The sequence below is a fragment of the Schistocerca serialis genome, chromosome 10 (genome assembly GCF_023864345.2).
Source record: "Schistocerca serialis cubense isolate TAMUIC-IGC-003099 chromosome 10, iqSchSeri2.2, whole genome shotgun sequence".
Classification (NCBI taxonomy): Eukaryota; Metazoa; Arthropoda; class Insecta; order Orthoptera; family Acrididae; genus Schistocerca; species Schistocerca serialis.
Window position 1 is genome coordinate 4,477,740 of NC_064647.1, and position 19,100 is coordinate 4,496,839.

The window sequence follows — 19,100 nt, forward strand, 5'->3', positions numbered from 1 at the left end:
ATTATTTTTGCGTCGGATTCGAAAATCTAGACTTACAAGAGAACGACCATAAAGTGCCCGAGGCAGCATTAGACCCTTGGAGAGAAGTCGGCTGGAGGACGATGTATTGGATCGCGACGCAATTTGAGTGTTCCATCGTCATTAGGAGGCCCTGAATGTTACAATTAACAATCAGTTTTTCTTCGGATTCGAAAATGTAGACTCACAGCAGACGAACCATTTGGTGCCCGAGGCAGCAATATCCCCTTGGAGACAAATCGGCTGGAGGACGATGTATTGAATCCCGACGCAATTTAAGTCTTCTATCGTCATTAGGACGCGCTGAACGTTACAATTCACTATCATTTTTGCGTCGGATTCGAAAATGTAGACTCACAGGAGAAGGATCATATTGTGCCCGAGACAGCAATATCCCCTTGGAGACAAGTCGGCTGGAGGACGATGTATTGAATCTCGACGCAATTTGAGTGTTCCATCGTCATTACATGGCCCTAAACGTTACAATTAACTATCATTTTTGCGTCGGATTCGAAAATCTAAACTCACAGGGGAACGACCATATGGTGCCGACCCTTGGAGACAAGTCGGTTGGAGGACGATGTATTGGATCGCGACGCAAAATGAGTGTTCCATCGTCATTAGGAGGCCCTGAATGATACAATTAACTATCAGTTTTTCGTCGGGTTCGAAAATCTAAACTCACAGGAGAACGCCCATAAGGTGCCCGAGGCAGCAATAGACCGTTGGAGACAAGTCGGCTGGAGGCCGATGTATTGAATCTCGACGCAATTTGAGTGTTCCATCGTCATTATAAGGCCCTTAACCTTACAATTAACTATCAGTTTCGCGTCGGATTCGAAAATCTAGACTCACAGGAGAAGGATCATATTGTGACCGAGACTGCAATATCCCCTTGGAGACAAGTCGGCTGGAGGACGATGTATTGAATCTCGACGCAATTTGAGTGTCCCATCGTCATTAGGAGGCCCTAAACGATACAATTAACTATCATTTTTGCGTCGGATTCGATAATCTAAACTCACAGTGGAACGACCATACGGTGACCGAGGCAGCTATTGACCCTTGATGACAAGTCGGTTGGAGGACGATGTATTGGATCGCAACGCAAAATGAGTGTCCATCGTCATTAGAAGGCCCTGAACGTTACAATTAACTATCATTTATGCGTCGGATTCGAAAATCTAGTCACAGGAGAAGTTCATACAGTGCTCGAGACAGCAATATCCCCTTGGAGACAAGTCCGCTGGAGTTCGATGTATTGAATCTCGACGCAATTTGAGAGTTCCATCGGCATTAGGAGGCCATGAACGTTACAATTAACTATCATTTTTGCGTCGGATTCGAAAATCTAGACTTACAAGAGAACGACCATAAGGTGGCCGAGGTAGCATTAGACCCTTGGAAACAAGTCGGCTGGAGGACGATGTATTGAATCTCGACGCAATTTGAGTGTCCCATCGTCATTACAAGGCCCTAAACATTACAATTAACTATCATTTTTGCGTCGAGTTCGAAAATCTAGACTCACAGGAGAACGACCATAAGGTGCCCGAGGCAGCAATAGACCCTTGGAGACAAGTCGGCTGGATGACGATGTATTGAATCTCGACGCAATTAGAGAGTTCCATCGTCATTAGGCGGATCTGAATGTTACAATTAACTATCATTTTTGCGTCGGATTTGAAAATCTAGACTCACAGGAGAACGACCATAAGGTGCCCGAGGCAGCAATAGACCCTTGGAGACAAGTCGGCTGGAGGACGATGTATTGAATCTCGACGAAATTTGAGTGTTCCATCGTCATTAGAAGGCCCTGAACGTTACAATTAAGTATCATTTTTGCGTCGGATACGAAAATCTAGACTCACAGGAGAACGACCATAAGGTGCCCGAGGCAGCAATTGACCCTAGGAGACAAGTCGGCTGGAGGACGATGTATTGAATCTCGACGCAATTTGAGAGTTCCATCGTCATTGGGCGGCCCTGGACGTTACAATTAACTTTCATTTTGCCGTCGGATTCGTAAATCTAGACTTACAAGAGAACGACCATAAAGTGCCCGAGGCAGCATTAGACCCTTGGAGACAAGTCGGCTGGATTACGATGTATTGGATCGCGACGCAATTTGAGTGTTCCATCGTCATTAGGAGGCCCTGAATGTTACAATTAACTATCAGTTTTTCGTAGGATTCGAAAATCTAGACTCACAGCAGACGAAACATTTGGTGCCCGAGGCAGCAATATCCCCTTGGAGACAAATCGGCTGGAGGACGATGTATTGAATCCCGACGCAATTTGAGTCTTCTATCGTCATTAGGAGGCGCTGAACGTTACAATTCACTATCATTTTTGAGTCGGATTCGAAAATCTAGACTCACAGGAGAAGGATCATATTGTGCCCGAGACAGCAATATCCCCTTGGAGACAAGTCGGCTGGAGGACGATGTATTGAATCTCGACGCAATTTGAATGTCCCATCGTCATTAGGAGGCCCTAAACGTTACAATTAACTATCATTTTTGCGTCGGATTCGATAATCTAAACTCACAGGGGAACGACCATACGGTGCCCGAGGCAGCTATTGACCCTTGGAGACAAGTCGGTTGGAGGACGATGTATTGGATCGCGACGCAAAATGAGTGTTCCATCGTTATTAGGAGGCCCTGAATGATACAATTAACCATCAGTTTTTCGTCGGATTCGAAAATCTAAACTCACAGGAGAACGCCCATAAGGTGCCCGAGGCAGCAATAGACCGTTGGAGACAAGTCGGCTGGAGGCCGATGTATTGAATCTCGACGCAATTTGAGTGTTCCATCGTCATTACAAGGCCCTTAACCTTACAATTAACTATCAGTTTCGCGTCGGATTCGAAAATCTAGACTCACAGGAGGAGGATCATATTGTGACCGAGACTGCAATATCCCCTTGGAGACAAGTCGGCTGGAGGACGATGTATTGAATCTCGACGCAATTTGAGTGTCCCATCGTCATTAGGAGGCCCTAAACGATACAATTAACTATCATTTTTGGGTCGGATTCGATAATCTAAACTCACAGTGGAACGACCATACGGTGACCGAGGCAGCTATTGACCCTTGATGACAAGTCGGTTGGAGGACGATGTATTGGATCGCGACGCAAAATGAGTGTCCATCGTCATTAGAAGGCCCTGAACGTTACAATTAACTATCATTTATGCGTCGGATTCGAAAATCTAGTCACAGGAGAAGTTCATACGGTGCTTGAGACAGCAATATCCCCTTGGAGACAAGTCCGCTGGAGTCCGATGTATTGAATCTCGACGCAATTTGAGAGTTCCATCGGCATTAGGAGGCCATGAACGTTACAATTAACTATCATTTTTGCGTCGGATTTGAAAATCTAGACTTACAAGAGAACGACCATAAGGTGGCCGAGGCAGCATTAGACCCTTGGAAACAAGTCGGCTGGAGGACGATGTATTGAATCTCGACGCAATTTGAGTGTCCCATCGTCATTACAAGGCCCTAAACATTACAATTAACTATCATTTTTGCGTCGGGTTCGAAAATCTAGACTCACAGGAGAACGACCATAAGGTGCCCGAGGCAGCAATAGACCCTTGGAGACAAGTCGGCTGGAGGACGATGTATTGAATCTCGACGCAATTAGAGAGTTCCATCGTCATTAGGCGGATCTGAACGTTACAATTAACTATCATGTTTGCGTCGGATTCGAAAATCTAGACTTACAAGAGAACGACCATAAAGTGCCCGAGGCAGCATTAGATCCTTGGAGACAAGTCGGCTGGAGGACGATGTATTGGATCGCGACGCAATTTGAGTGTTCCATCGTCATTAGGAGGCCCTGAATGTTACAATTAACTATCAATTTTGCGTCGGATTTGAAAATCTAGACTCACAGGAGAACGACCATAAGGTGCCCGAGGCAGCAATAGACCCTTGGAGACAAGTCGGCTGGAGGACGATGTATTGAATCTCGACGAAATTTGAGTGTTCCATTGGCATTAGGAGGCCCTGAACGTTAAAGTTAACTATCATTTTTGCGTCGGATTCGATAATCTAAACTCACAGGTGTACGACCATACGGTGCCCGAGGCAGCAACAGACCCTTGGAGACAAGTCGGCTGGAGGACGATGTATTGAATCTCGACGCAATTTGAGTGTTCCATCGTCATTAGAAGGCCCTGAACGTTACAATTAAGTATCATTTTGCGTCGGATACGAAAAATTAGAGTCACAGGAGAACGACCATAAGGTGCCCGAGGCAGCAATTGACCCTAGGAGACAAGTCGGCTGGAGGACGATGTATTGAATCTCGACGCAATTTGAGAGTTCCATCGTCATTAGGCGGCCCTGAAAGTTACAATTAACTTTCATTTTGTCGTCGGATTCGTAAATCTAGACTTACAAGAGAACGACCATAAAGTGCCCGAGGCAGCATTAGACCCTTGGAGACAAGTCGGCTGGAGGACGATGTATTGGATCGCGACGCAATTTGAGTGTTCCATCGTCATTAGGAGGCCCTGAATGTTACAATTAACTATCAGTTTTTCGTAGGATTCGAAAATCTAGACTCACAGCAGACGAACCATTTGGTGCCCGAGGCAGCAATATCCTCTTGGAGACAAATCGGCTGGAGGACGATGTATTGAATCCCGACGCAATTTGAGTCTTCTATCGTCATTAGGAGGCGCTGAACGTTACAGTTCACTATCATTTTTGAGTTGGATTCGAAAATCTAGACTCACAGGAGAAGGATCATATTGTGCCCGAGACAGCAATATCCCCTTGGAGACAAGTCGGCTGGAGGAGGATGTATTGAATCTCGACGCAATTTGAGTGTCCCATCGTCATTAGGAGGCCCTAAACGTTACAATTAACTATCATTTTTGCGTCGGATTCGACAATCTAACCTCACAGGGGAACGACCATACGGTGCCCGAGGCAGCTATTGACCCTTGGAGACAAGTCGGTTGGAGGACGATGTATTGGATCGCGACGCAAAATGAGTGTTCCATCGTTATTAGGAGGCCCTGAATGATACAATTAACCATCAGTTTTTCGTCGGATTCGAAAATCTAAACTCACAGGAGAACGACCATAAGGTGCCCGAGGCAGCAATAGACCCTTGGAGACAAGTCGGCTGGAGGCCGATGGATTGAATCTCGACGCAATTTGAGTGTTCCATCGTCATTACAAGGCCCTGAACCTTACAATTAACTATCAGTTTCACGTCGGATTCGAAAATCTACTCACAGGAGAAAGATCATATTGTGCCCGAGACAGCAATATCCCCTTGGAGACAAGTCGGCTGGAGGACGATGTATTGAATCTCGACGCAATTTGAGAGTTCTATCGTCATCAGGAGGCGCTGAACGTTACTATTCACTATAATTTTTGCGTCGGATTCGAAAATCTAGACTCACAGGAGAAGGATAATATGGTGCCCGAGGCAGCAACAGACCCTTGGAGACAAGTCGGCTGGAGGCCGATGTATTGAATATCGACGCAAATTGAGTGTTCCATCGTCATTAGGAGGCCCTAAACGTTACAAAAAACTATAATTTTTGCGTCGGATTCGATAATCTAAACTCGCAGTAGAACGACCATAAGGTGTCCGAGGCAGCAACAGACCCTTGGAGACAAGTCGGCGGGAGGCCAATGTATTGAATCTCGACGCAATTTGAGTGTTCTATCGTCATTACAAGGCCCTGAACGTTACAATTAACTATCATTTTTGCGTCGGATTCGAAAATCTAGACTCACAGTACAACGACCATAAGGTGCCCGAGGCAGCAATAGACCCCTTTAGACAAGTCGGCTGGAGGCCGATGTATTGAATCTCGACGCAATTTGAGTGTTCCATGGGCATTAGGAGGCCCTGAACGTTATAATTAACTATCATTTTTGCGTCGGATTCGATAATCTAAACTCACAGGAGAACGACCATAAGGTGCCCGAGGCAGCAATAGACCCTTGGAGACAAGTCGGCTGCAGGCCGATGTATTGAATTTCGACGCAATTTGAGTGTTCCATCGTCATTACAAGGCCCTGAACGTTACAATTAACTATCATTTTTGCGTCGGATTCGAAAATCTAGACTCACAGGAGAACGACCATAAGGTGCCCGAGGCAGCAATTGACCCTTGGAGACAAGTCGGCTGGAGACCGATGTCTTGAATCTCGACGCAATTTGAGTGTTCCATCGGCATTAGGAGGCCCTGAACGTTACAATTAACTATCATTTTTGCGTCGGGTTCGAAAATCTAGACTGACAGGAGAACGACCATAAGGTGCCCGAGGCAGCAATAGACCCTTGGAGACAAGTCGGCTGGAGGCCGATGTATTGAATCTCGACGAAATTTGAGTGTTCCATCGGCATTAGGAGGCCCTGAACGTTAAAATTATCTATCATTTTTGCGTCGGATTCGATAATCTAAACTCACAGGAGAACGACCATACGGTGCCCGAGGCAGCAACAGACCCTTGGAGACAAGTCGGCTGGAGGACGAGGTATTGCATCTCGACGCAATTTGAGTGTTCCATCCTCATTACGAGGCCCTGAACGTTACAATTAACTATCATTTTTGCGTCGGATTCGAAAATCTAGACTCACAGGAGAACGACCATAAGGTGCCCGAGGCAGCAATAGACCCTTGGAGACAAGTCGGCTGGAGGACGATGTATTGGATCGCGACGCAATTTGAGTCTTCTATCGTCATTAGGAGGCGCTGAACGTTACAATTCACTATCATTTTTGCGTCCGATTCGAAAATCTAGACTCACAGGAGAAGGACCATGTGGTGCCCGAGGCAGCGATATCCCCTTGGAGACAAGTCGGCTGGAGGCCGATGTATTGAATCTCGACGCAATTTGAGTGTTCCATCGTCATTAGAAGGCCCTGAACGTTACAATTAACTATCATTTTTGCGTCGGATACGAAAATCTAGACTCACAGGAGAACGACCATAAGGTGCCCGAGGCAGCAATTGACCCTTGGAGACATGTCGGCTGGAGGACGATGTATTGAATCTCGACGCAATTTGAGAGTTCCATCGTCATTAGGCGGCCCTGAACGTTACAATTAACTATCATTTTGGCGTCGGATTCGTAAATCTAGACTTACAAGAGAACGACCATAAAGTGCCCGAGGCAGCATTAGACCCTTGGAGACAAGTCGGCTGGAGGACGATGTATTGGATCGCGACGCAATTTGAGTGTTCCATCTTCATTAGGAGGCCCTGAATGTTACAATTAACTATCAGTTTTTCGTCGGATTCGAAATTCCAGACTCACAGCAGACGAACCATTTGGTGCCCGAGGCAGCAATATCCCCTTGGAGACAAATCGGCTGGAGGACGATGTATTGAATCCCGACGCAATTTGAGTCTTCTATCGTCATTAGGAGGCGCTAAACGTTACAATTCACTATCATTTTTGCGTCGGATTCGAAAATCTAGACCCACAGGAGAAGGATCATATTGTGCCCGAGACAGCAATATCCCCTTGGAGACAAGTCGGCTGGAGGACGATGTATTGAATCTCGACGCAATTTGAGTGTCCCATCGTCATTAGGAGGCCCTAAACTTTACAATTAACTATCATTTTTGCGTCGGATTCGATAATCTAAACTCACAGGGGAACGACCATACGGTGCCCGAGGCAGCTATTGACCCTTGGAGACAAGTCGGTTGGAGGACGATGTATTGGATGGCGACGCAAAATGAGGGTTCCATCGTCATTAGGAGGCCCTGATTGTTACAATTAACTATCAGTTTTTCGTCGGATTCGAAAATCTAAACTCACAGGAGAACGACCATAAGGTGCCCGAGGCAGCAATAGACCGTTGGAGACAAGTCGGCGGGAGGCCGATGTATTGAATCTCGACGCAATTTGAGTGTTCCATCGTCATTACTTGGCCCTGAACCTAACAATTAACTATCAGTTTCGCGTCGGATTCGAAAATCTACTCACAGGAGAAGTTCATATGGTGCTCGAGACAGCAATATCCCCTTGGAGACAATTCCGCTGGAGGCCGATGTATTGAATCTCGACGCAATTTGAGAGTTCCATCGGCATTAGGAGGCCATGAACGTTACAATTAACTATCATTTTTGCGTCGGATTCTAAAATCCAGACTTACAAGAGAACGACCATAAGGTGCCCGAGGCAGCAACAGACCCTTGGAGACAAGTCGGCTGGAGGCCGATGTATTGAATATCGACCCAATTTGAGTGTTCCATCGTCATTAGGAGGCCCTGAATGTTACAATTAACTATAATTTTTGCGTCGGATTCGATAATCTAAACTCACAGGAGAACGACCATAAGGTGCCCGAGGCAGCATTAGACCCTTGGAGAAAAGTCGGCTGGAGGACGATGTATTGAATCTCGACGCAATTTGAGTGTCCCATCGTCATTACACGGCCCTAAACGTTGCAGTGAACTATCATTTTTGCGTCGGATTCGATAATCTAAACTCACAGGAGAACGACCATAAGGTGCCCGAGGCGGCAACAGACCCTTGGAGACAAGTCGGCGGGAGGCCGATGTATTGAATCTCGACGCAATTTGAGTGTTCCATCGTCATTACAAGGCCCTGAACGTTACAATTAAATATCATTTTTGCGTCGGATTCGAAAATCTAGACTCACAGGACAACGACCATAAGGTGCCCGAGGCAGCAATAGACCCCTGGAGACAAGTCGGCTGGAAGCCGATGTATTGAATCTCGACGCAATTTGAGTGTTCCATCGGCATTAGGAGGCCCTGAACGTTAGAATTAACTATCATTTTTGCGTCGGATTCGATAATCTAAACTCACAGGAGAACGATCATAAGGTGCCCGAGGCAGCATAGACCCTTGGAGACAAGTCGGCTGGAGGCCGATGTATTGAATCTCGACGCAATTTGAGTGTTCCATCGTCATTACAAGGCCCTGAACGTTACAATTAACTATCATTTTTGCGTAGGATTCGAAAATCTAGACTCACAGGAGAACGACCATAAGGTGCCCGAGGCAGCAATAGACCCTTGGAGACAAGTCGGATGGAGGCCGATGTATTGAATCTCGACGCAATTTGAGTGTTCCATTGGCATTAGGAGGCCCTGAACGTTACAATTAACTATCATTTTTGCGTCGGGTTCGAAAATCTAGACTCGCAGGAGAACGATCATAAGGTGCCCGAGGCAGCAATAGACCATTGGAGACAAGTCGGCTGGAGGACGATGTATTGAATCTCGACGCAATTTGAGAGTTCCATCGTCATTAGGCGGCCCTGAACGTTACAATTAACTATCATTTTTGCGTCGGATTCGAAAATCTAGACTTACAAGAGAACGACCATAAAGTGCCCGTGGCAGCATTAGATCCTTGGAGACAAGTCGGCTGTAGGACGATGTATTGGATCGCGACGCAATTTGAGTGTTCCATCGTCATTAGGAGGCCCTGAATGTTACAATTAACTATCATTTTTGCGTCGGATTCGAAAATCTAGACTCACAGGAGAACGACCATAAGGTGCCCGAGGCAGCAATAGACCCTTGGAGACAAGTCGGCTGGAGGACGATGAATTGAATCTCGACGCAATTTGAGTGTTCCATCGGCATTAGGAAGCCCTGAACGTTAAAATTAACTATCATTTTTGCGTCGGATTCGAAAATCTACTCACAGGAGAAGTTCATACGGTGCTCGAGACAACAATATTCCCTTGGAGAGAATTCCGCTGGAGGCCGATGTATTGAATCTCAACGCAATTTGAGTGTTCCATCGGCATTAGGAGGCCCTGAACGTTATAATCAACTATCATTTTTGCGTCGGATTCGTTAATCTAAACTCACAGGAGAACGACCATAAGGTGCACGAGGCAGCAATAGACCCTTGGAGACAAGTCGGCTGGAGGCCGATGTATTGAATCTCGACGCAATTCGAGTGTTCCATCGTCATTACAGGGCCCTGAACGTTACAATTAACTATCATTTTTGCGTCGGATTCTAAAATCTAGACTCACAGGAGAACGATCATAAGGTGCCCGAGGCAGCAATAGACCCTTGGAGACAAGTCGGCTGGAGGCCGATGTATTGAATCTCGACGCAATTTGAGTGTTCCATCGGCATTAGGCGGCCCTGAACGTTACAATTAACTATCATTTTTGCGTCGGATTCGAAAATCTAGACTTACAAGAGAACGACCATAAAGTGCCCGAGGCAGCATTAGATCCTTGGAGACAAGTCGGTTGGAGGACGATGTATTGGATCGCGACGCAATTTGAGTGTTCCATCGTCATTAGGAGGCCCTGAATGTTACAATTAACTATCATTTTTGCGTCGGATTCGAAAATCTAGACTCACAGGAGAACGACCATAAGGTGTCCGAGGCAGCAATAGACCCTTGGAGACAAGTCGGCTGGAGGCCGATGTATTGAATCTCGACGCAATTTGAGTGTTCCATCGGCATTAGGAGGCCCTGAACGTTAAAATTATCTATCATTTTTGCGTCGGATTCGATAATCTAAACTCACAGGAGAACGACCATACGGTGCCCGAGGCAGCAACAGACCCTTGGAGACAAGTCGGCTGGAGGACGATGTATTGAATCTCGACGCAATTTGAGTGTTCCATCGTCATTACAAGGCCCTGAACGTTACAATTAACTATCATTTTTGCGTCGGATTCGAAAATCTAGACTCACAGGAGAACGGCCATAAAGTGCCCGAGGCAGCAATAGACCCTTGGAGACAAGTCGGCTGGAGGACGATGTATTGGATCGCGACGCATTTTGAGTCTTCTATCGTCATTAGGAGGCGCTGAACGTTACAATTCACTATCATTTTTGCGTCGGATTCGAAAATCTAGACTTACAGGAGAACGACCATAAGGTGTCCGAGGCAGCGATATCCCCTTGGAGACAAGTCGGCTGGAGGCCGATGTATTGAATCTCGACGCAATTTGAGTGTTCCATCGTCATTAGAAGGCCCTGAACGTTACAATTAACTATCATTTTTGCGTCGGATACGAAAATCTAGACTCACAGGAGAACGACCATAAGGTGCCCGAGGCAGCAATAGACCCTTGGAGACAAGTCGGCTGGAGGACGATGTATTGAATCTCGACGCAATTTGAGAGTTCCATCGTCATTAGGCGGCCCTGAACGTTACAATTAACTATCATTTTGGCGTCGGATTCATAATCCAGACTTACAAGAGAACGACCATAAAGTGCCCGAGGCAGCATTAGACCCTTGGAGACAAGTCGGCTGGAGGACGATGTATTGGATCGCGACGCAATTTGAGTGTTCCATCGTCATTAGGAGGCCCTGAATGTTACAATTAACTATCAGTTTTTCGCCGGATTCGAAAATCTAGACTCACAGCAGACGAACCATTTGGTGCCCGAGGCAGCAATATCCCCTTGGAGACAAATCGGCTGGAGAACGATGTATTGAATCCCGACGCAATTTGAGTCTTCTATCGTCATTAGGAGGCGCTGAACGTTACAATTCACTATCATTTTTGCGTCGGATTCGAAAATCTAGACTCACAGGAGAAGGTTCATATAATGCCCGAGACAGCAATATCCCCTTGGAGACAAGCCGGCTGGAGGCCGATGTATTGAATCTCGACGCAATTTCAGTGTTCCATCGGCATTAGGAGGCCCTGAACGTTATAATTAACTATCATTTTTGCGTCGGATTCTATAATCTAAACTCACAGGAGAACGATCATAAGGTGCCCGAGGCACAATAGACCCTTGGAGACAAGTCGGCTGGAGGCCGATGTATTGAATCTCGACATAATTTGAGTGTTCCATCGTCATTACAAGGCCCTGAACGTTACAATTAACTATCATTTTTGCGTCGGATTCGAAAATCTAGACTCACAGGAGAACGACCATAAGGTGCCCGAGGCAGCAATAGACCCTTGGAGACAAGTCGGCTGGAGGACGATGTATTGGATCGCGACGCAATTTGAGTCTTCTATCGTCATTAGGAGGCGCTGAACTTTGCAATTCACTATCATTTATGTGTCGGATTCGAAAATCTAGACTCACAGGAGAACGACCATAAGGTGCCCGAGGCAGCGATATCCCCTTGGAGACAAGTCGGCTGGAGGCCGATGTATTGAATCTCGACGCAATTTGAGTGTTCCATCGTCATTACAAGGCCCTGAACGTTACAATTAACTATCATTTTTGCGTCGGATACGAAAATCCAGACTCACAGGAGTACGACCATAAGGTGCCCGAGGCAACAATAGACCCTTTGAGACAAGTCGGCTGGAGGACGATGTATTGAATCTCGACGCAATTTGAGAGTTCCATCGTCATTAGGCGGCCCTGAACGTTACAATTAACTATCATTTTGGCGTCGGATTCGTAAATCTAGACTTACAAGAGAACGACCATAAAGTGCCCGAGGCAGCATTAGACCCTTGGAGGCAAGTCGGCTTGAGGACGATGTATTGGATCGCGACGCAATTTGAGTGTTCCATCGTCATTAGGAGGCCCTGAATGTTACAATTAACTATCAGTTTTTCGCCGGATTCGAAAATCTAGACTCACGGCAGACGAACCATTTGGTGCCCGAGGCAGCAATATCATCTTGGAGACAAAGCGGCTGGAGGACGATGTATTGAATCCCGACGCAATTTGAGTCTTCTATCGTCATTAGGAGGCGCTGAAAGTTACAATTCACTATCATTTTTGCGTCGGATTCGAAAATCTATACTCACAGGAGAAGGATCATATTATGCCCGACACAGCAATATCCCCTTGGAGACAAGTCGGCAGGAGGCCGATGTATTGAATCTCGACGCAATTTCAGTGTTCCATCGGTATTAGGAGGCCCTGAACGTTATAATTAACTATCATTTTTGCGTCGGATTCGATAATCTAAACTCACAGGAGAACGATCATAAGGTGCCCGAGGCAGCAATAGACCCTTGGAGACAAGTCGGCTGGAGGCCGATGTATTGAATCTCGACGCAATTTGAGTGTTCCATCGTCATTACAAGGCCGTGAACGTTACAATTAACTATCATTTTTGCGTCGGATTCGAATATCTAGACTCACAGGAGAACGACCATAAGGTGCCCGAGGCAGCAATAGACCCTTGGAGACAAGTCGTCTGGAGGCCGATATATTGAATCTCGACGCAATTTGAGTGTTCCATCGGCATTAGGAGGCCCTGAACGTTACAATTAACTATCATTTTTGCGTTGGGTTCGAAAATCTAGACTCACAGGAGAACGACCATAAGGTGCCCGAGGCAGCAATAGACCCTTGGAGACAAGTCGGCTGGAGGACGATGTACTGAATCTCGACGCAATTTGAGAGTTCCATCGTCATTAGGCGGCATTGAACGTTACAGTTAACTATCATTTTTGTGTCGGATTCGAAAATCTAGACTTACAAGAGAACGACCATAAAGTGCCCGAGGCAGCATTAGATCCTTGGAGACAAGTCGGCTGGAGGACGATGTATTGGATCGCGACGCAATTTGAGTGTTCCATCGTCATTAGGAGGCCCTGAATGTTACAATTAACTATCATTTTTGCGTCGGATTCGAAAATCTAGACTCACAGGAGAACGGCCATAAGGTGCCCGAGGCAGCAATAGACCCTTGGAGACAAGTCGGCTGGAGGCCGATGTATTGAATCTCGACGCAATTTAAGTGTTCCTTCGGCATTAGGAGGCCCTGAACGTTAAAATTAACTACCTTTTTTGCGTCGGATTCGAAAATCTACTTACAGGAGAAGTTCATACGGTGCTCGAGACAGCAATATCCCCTTGGAGACAATTCCGCTGGAGGCCGATGTATTGAATCTCGACGCAATTTGAGAGTTCCATCGGCATTAGGAGGTCTTGAACGTTACAATTAACTATGATTTTTGCGTCGGATTCTAAAACCTAGACTTACAAGAGAACGACCAAAAGGTGCCCGAGGCAGCATTAGACCCTTGGAGACAAGTAGGCTGGAGGACGATGTATTGAATCTCGACGCAATTTGAGAGTTCTATCGTCATCAGGAGGCGCTGAACGTTACTATTCACTATCATTTTTGCGTCGGATTCGATAATCTAAACTCACAAGAGAACGACCATAAGGTGCCCGAGGCAGCGACCCTTGGAGACAAATCGGCGGTAGGCCGATGTATTGAATCTCGATGTAATTTGAGTGTTCCATCGTCATTACAAGGCCCTGAACGTTACAATTAAATATCATTTTTGCGTCGGATTCGAAAATCTAGACTCACAGCAGACGAACCATTTGGTGCCCGAGGCAGCATTATCCCCTTGGAGACAAATCGGCTGGAGGCCGATGTATTGAATCTCGACGCAATTTGAGTGTTCCATCGGCATTAGGAGGCCCTGAACGTTATAATTAACTATCATTTTTGCGTCGGATTCGAAAATCTAGACTCACAGGAGAACGACCATAAGGTGCCCGAGGCAGCGATATCCCCTTGGAGACAAGTCGGCTGGAGGCCGATGTATTGAATCTCGACGCAATTTGAGTTTTCCATCGTCATTACAAGGCCCTGAACGTTACAATTAACTATCATTTTTGCGTCGGATACGAAAATCCAGACTCACAGGAGTACGACCATAAGATGCCCGAGGCAACAATAGACCCTTGGAGACAAGTCGGCTGGAGGACGATGTATTGAATCTCGACGCAATTTGAGAGTTCCATCGTCATTAGGCGGCCCTGAACGTTACAATTAACTATCATTTTGGCGTCGGATTCGTAAATCTAGACTTACAAGAGAACGACCATAAAGTGCCCGAGGCAGCATTAGACCCTTGGAGGCAAGTCGGCTTGAGGACGATGTATTGGATCGCGACGCAATTTGAGTGTTCCATCGTCATTAGGAGGCCCTGAATGTTACAATTAACTATCAGTTTTTCGCCGGATTCGAAAATCTAGACTCACAGCAGACGAACCATTTGGTGCCCGAGGCAGCAATATCATCTTGGAGACAAAGCGGCTGGAGGACGATGTATTGAATCCCGACGCAATTTGAGTCTTCTATCGTCATTAGGAGGCGCTGAAAGTTTCAATTCACTATCATTTTTGCGTCGGATTCGAAAATCTAGACTCACAGGAGAAGGATCATATTATGCCCGACACAGCAATATCCCCTTGGAGACAATTCCGCTGGAGGCCGATGTATTGAATCTCGACGCAATTTGAGAGTTCCATCGGCATTAGGAGGCCTTGAACGTTACAATTAACTATCATTTTTGCGTCGGATTCTAAAACCTAGACTTACAAGAGAACGACCAAAAGGTGCCCGAGGCAGCATTAGACCCTTGGAGACAAGTAGGCTGGAGGACGATGTATTGAATCTCGACGCAATTTGAGAGTTCTATCGTCATCAGGAGGCGCTGAACGTTACTATTCACTATCATTTTTGCGTCGGATTCGATAATCTAAACTCACAAGAGAACGACCATAAGGTGCCCGAGGCAGCGACCCTTGGAGACAAGTCGGCGGGAGGCCGATGTATTGAATCTCGATGCAATTTGAGTGTTCCATCGTCATTACAAGGCCCTGAACGTTACAATTAAATATCATTTTTGCGTCGGATTCGAAAATCTAGTCTCACAGGACAACGACCATAAGGTGCCCGAGGCAGCAATAGACCCCTGGAGACAAGTCGGCTGGAGGCCGATGTATTGAATCTCGACGCAATTTGAGTGTTCCATCGGCATTAGGAGGCCCTGAACGTTATAATTAACTATCATTTTTGCGTCGGATTCGATAATCTAAACTCACAGGAGAACGATCATAAGGTGCCCGAGGCAGCAATAGACCCTTGGAGACAAGTCGGCTGGAGGCAGATGTATTGAATCTCGACGCAATTTGAGTGTTCCATCGTCATTACAAGGCCCTGAACGTTACAATTAACTATCAATTTTGCGTCGGATTCGAAAATCTAGACTCACAGGAGAACGACCATAAGGTGCCCGAGGCAGCAATAGACCCTTGGAGACAAGTCGGCTGGAGGCCGATGTATTGAATCTCGACGCAATTTGAGTGTTCCATCGGCATTAGGAGGCCCTGAACGTTACAATTAACTATCATTTTTGGGTCGGGTCCGAAAATCTAGACTCGAAGGAGAACGATCATAAGGTGCCCGAGGCAGCAATAGACCTTTGGAGACAAGTCGGCTGGAGGACGATGTATTGAATCTCGACGCAATTTGAGAGTTCCATCGTCATTAGGCGGCCCTGAACGTTACAATTAACTATCATTTTTGCGTCGGATTCGAAAATCTAGACTTACAAGAGAACGACCATAAAGTGCCCGTGGCAGCATTAGATCCTTGGAGACAAGTCGGCTGGAGGACGATGTATTGGATCGCGACGCAATTTGAGTGTTCCATCGTCATTAGGAGGCCCTGAATGTTACAATTAACTATCATTTTTGCGTCGGATTCGAAAATCTAGACTCACAGGAGAACGGCCATAAGGTGCCCGAGGCAGCAATAGACCCTTGGAGACAAGTCGGCTGGAGGCCGATGTATTGAATCTCGACGCAATTTAAGTGTTCCTTCGGCATTAGGAGGCCCTGAACGTTAAAATTAACTACCTTTTTTGCGTCGGATTCGAAAATCTACTTACAGGAGAAGTTCATACGGTGCTCGAGACAGCAATATCCCCTTGGAGACAATTCCGCTGGAGGCCGATGTATTGAATCTCGACGCAATTTGAGAGTTCCATCGGCATTAGGAGGCCTTGAACGTTACAATTAACTATCATTTTTGCGTCGGATTCTAAAACCTAGACTTACAAGAGAACGACCAAAAGGTGCCCGAGGCAGCATTAGACCCTTGGAGACAAGTAGGCTGGAGGACGATGTATTGAATCTCGACGCAATTTGAGAGTTCTATCGTCATCAGGAGGCGCTGAACGTTACTATTCACTATCATTTTTGCGTCGGATTCGATAATCTAAACTCACAAGAGAACGACCATAAGGTGCCCGAGGCAGCGACCCTTGGAGACAAGTCGGCGGGAGGCCGATGTATTGAATCTCGATGCAATTTGAGTGTTCCATCGTCATTACAAGGACCTGAACGTTACAATTAAATATCATTTTTGCGTCGGATTCGAAAATCTAGACTCACAGGACAACGACCATAAGGTGCCCGAGGCAGCAATAGACCCCTGGAGACAAGTCGGCTGGAGGCCGATGTATTGAATCTCGACGCAATTTGAGTGTTCCATCGGCATTAGGAGGCCCTGAACGTTATAATTAACTATCATTTTTGCGTCGGATTCGATAATCTAAACTCACAGGAGAACGATCATAAGGTGCCCGAGGCAGCAATAGACCCTTGGAGACAAGTCGGCTGGAGGCAGATGTATTGAATCTCGACGCAATTTGAGTGTTCCATCGTCATTACAAGGCCCTGAACGTTACAATTAACTATCAATTTTGCGTCGGATTCGAAAATCTAGACTCACAGGAGAACGACCATAAGGTGCCCGAGGCAGCAATAGACCCTTGGAGACAAGTCGGCTGGAGGCCGATGTATTGAATCTCGACGCAATTTGAGTGTTCCATCGGCATTAGGAGGCCCTGAACGTTACAATTAACTATCATTTTTGGGTCGGGTCCGAAAATCTAGACTCGAAGGAGAACGATCATAAGGTGCCCGAGGCAGCAATAGACCTTTGGAGACAAGTCGGCTGGAGGACGATGTATTGAATCTCGACGCAATTTGAGAGTTCCATCGTCATTAGGCGGCCCTGAACGTTACAATTAACTATCATTTTTGCGTCGGATTCGAAAATCTAGACTTACAAGAGAACGACCATAAAGTGCCCGTGGCAGCATTAGATCCTTGGAGACAAGTCGGCTGGAGGACGATGTATTGGATCGCGACGCAATTTGAGTGTTCCATCGGCATTAGGAGGCCCTGAACGTTAAAATTAACTATCATTTTTGCGTCGAATTCGAAAATCTACTCACAGGAGAAGTTCATACGGTGCTCGTAACAACAATATCCCCTTGGAGACAATTCCGCTGGAGGCCGATGTATTGAATCTCGACGCAATTTGAGAGTTCCATCGGCATTAGGAGGCCCTGAACGTTACAATTAACTATCATTTTTGCGTCGGATTCGAAAATCTAGACTCACAGGACAACGACCATAAGGTGCCCGAGGCAGCAATAGACCCCTGGAGACAAGTCGGCTGGAGGCCGATGTATTGAATCTCGCCGCAATTTGAGTGTTCCATCGGCATTAGGCGGCCCTGAACGTTACAATTAACTATCATTTTTGCGTCGGATTCGAAAATCTAGACTTAGAAGAGAACGACCATAATGTGCCCGAGGCAGCATTAGATCCTTGGAGACAAGTCGGTTGGAGGACGATTTATTGGATCGCGACGCAATTTGAGTGTTCCATCGTCATTAGGAGGCCCTGAATGTTACAATTAACTATCATTTTTGCGTCGGATTCGAAAATCTAGACTCACAGGAGAACGACCATAAGGTGCCCGAGGCAGCAATAGACCCTTGGAGACCAGTCGGCTGGAGGCCGATGTATTGAATCTCGACGCAATTTGAGTGTTCCATCGTCATTAGAAGGCCCTGAACGTTACAATTAACTATCATTTTTGCGTCGGATACGAAAATCTAGACTCACAGGAGAACGACCATAAGGTGCCCGAGGCAGCAATAGACCCTTGGAGACAAGTCGGCTGGAGGACGATGTATTGAATCTCGACACAATTTGAGAGTTCCATCGTCATTAGGCGGCCCTGAACGTTACAATTAACTATCATTTTGGCGTCGGATTCGTAAATCTAGACTTACAAGAGAACGACCGTAAAGTGCCCGAGGCAGCATTAGACCCTTGGAGACAAGTCGGCTGGAGGACGATGTATTGGATCGCGACGCAATTTGAGTGTTCCATCGTCATTAGGAGGCCCTGAATGTTACAATTAACTATCAGTTTTTCGCCGGATTCGAAAATCTAGACTCACAGCAGACGAACCATTTGGTGCCCGAGGCAGCAATATCCCCTTGGAGACAAATCGGCTGGAGGACGATGTATTGAATCC